The sequence below is a fragment of the Salvelinus sp. IW2-2015 genome, linkage group LG7 (assembly GCF_002910315.2).
Source record: "Salvelinus sp. IW2-2015 linkage group LG7, ASM291031v2, whole genome shotgun sequence".
Classification (NCBI taxonomy): Eukaryota; Metazoa; Chordata; class Actinopteri; order Salmoniformes; family Salmonidae; genus Salvelinus; species Salvelinus sp. IW2-2015.
Window position 1 is genome coordinate 23,056,816 of NC_036847.1, and position 2,437 is coordinate 23,059,252.

The window sequence follows — 2,437 nt, forward strand, 5'->3', positions numbered from 1 at the left end:
GAACTAACACAAAGTGGACAATCCAATAAAGACAGAATGGCCTCCATAATCAGAGTGTGTGAGGACATCATAACCAGCCGGTAACATAACGGAGGGAGAAATGGATGGCACCAGACAAAGACCGGCTTATCATCCCCTTCTCCTCTCTTCATCCCTTTCTCCTCTCCTCCGCAGACAAAGGAAAAGCTGCCCATAAAAGAGAGGTGAAAGTTTTAATGCCAGTCTTAAAGTCGGTAGTGAGGGCCACTAGCTGCGTTTTACTGTACAGTGACTGTCTCCCCACAGCACAATGGCTTGTGCTGACACTTTTGCCGCTCCGCTCTCCGTCGTTAGTTGGGTATCTGTTCTCTCTCTCTCCCTTCTCTCCTTTTTCTCCCCCTCTCTCCTGTCTCCATTGCTTCTAATCCTCTTGGAGACTCTGGAGTGACAGGGCTTCCACTCTTAAATAACTGTGTGTCCACAGTTCAGAACAGACACACACGCCCTATACCTTATACTTACTACCCACACCACACACACCACACAACCACACACACACACCACACACACACACACACACAACACACACACACCACACACACACACACACACACACACACACACACCACACACACACACACTCCCACACACACACACACACAACACACACACACACACACACACACACACACACACACACACAACACACACACACACACCACACACGCACACAATCCATACCACATCTCATCTCCGATTAAAAAGTGGAGTAGTGAGGCTAAATGTCAAGAGAGCCAGGTTTAGCATTCACAGGCCCATGATTTGCACCCAAACAGTTCCGATCAAATAAGTTGAGCTGTCCGAAAAGCAGGCATTTGCTGTGCTCTATGTCTCACTGAGCGTCTGTCCCGCTCTTTCTCTTGCGCTCTCTCTCTCACGCTCTCGCTCTCTCTCTCTCACCCCTGCTGGTGAATATCTGCCTCTATTCTACAGTGCACACTGAAGCAGAGCATAGCAGAGTGCTGTGTATCAGGGACTCTATTAGTGTCTGCATATACAGTGTTAGGGAGTTGACTTTCAGACTCATTAAGAATAGGGATGTGTGTGCGGTGGAGGAGCTACATTAGCTGAGGCTTGCATTTTCTCAGCCAGTCGCTGTTTTATTTGGATCTCGAGTCTTTCCAAGCCTCTTGTCTTCTGTTCAAACTAAAGCAGATCTGTTTGGAAAGGAAGTTTAAAGGGATATCAATGACTGTTATGTGCCTTAAGGTTTATTCCTGCTACTACTGCATGTGTTTAGGAATAATATATACAAACATATATACAGGGCACCCTATTCCCTATGAATCTAGGACCTGGTTAAATGTAGTGCAGCAGGGAGTCATTAGGGACGCTGTCTCTGTCTCCTTACTGCAGTTTCAAATAGAGCACAGTCTCTGAGATGTCTGATATGGGAAAATAGTCAATAAGTTGGGCAGGTATGACCGCCCAGCTTGCCTGCTTGGTATTTTGAAAGCTGCTATGGAAATGTGTAAAGTCATGCTCTGTGCCAGACTGAGGATAAAACATGGAATGGTTACGGAGAGGCTTGCAGGAAAGTATTGTTAGATAGTCATTGCATCATGTCTCTGTTTCGGGGTGGGGGGGACTCAATCCGAATTTAAACTTAATCTTGAAAGTTGTAATAGTAGAATGAACAAGGTGCTATTTCTAAGTTGGGTAGTGCATCGTCAGTTCCTCTTGTCATGTCGGTCATTGTATACCTTAGAGAGATATTTATAACTTGTTAGAAACCTCCAGATCAACTAGTCTATTTCAGCTAACGTTTTTTATTTTGTTTTTTTAGATATTGTTGTAATTTTTAAGTCACTCAAATATCACATGAATACACATTAGACATGGCAAAATTTATAGAAATGCAAGAAAATGAGCTTTAAAACTGCAACATGTTCTCTGCACACCATGACTAAATGTGTAGAATTGCAGGAAATCAGCTTTAAACCTGCAACATTCTCTCCACCAACAAGAGGGGTGTGAACAGTTTGTGTATAGGAACAGTGCTTGTGCCTATAAAAATAGACCGTAACGCGTGCACGCGGGAGGGAGGGGGGGGGGTGTTCCCCAAGCTTGAAGAGGTGCCGCGAGTGAGAAAGTTTGGAACCTTTACTCTACAGGCACATGCTGGTTGTATTATACTGTCCATTATGACAGTCCTCTCTTCTGTGTGTTGTGTGTGGTGTGTGTGTGTGTGTTGTGTTGTGGTGTGTGTGGTGTGTGTGTGTGTGCTGTGTGTGTGTGTGTGTGGTGTGTGTTGTGTTGTGTGTGTGTGTGGTGTTGTGTTGTGTGTGTTGTGTGGTGTGTGCGCGCGCGTCGTGTGTGCGTGTGTGCGTGCGTGTGCGTGTGTGTGTGGTGTGGTGGCTGCCGGGATTGGTGGTTGACAAACACAGGAGACATTACT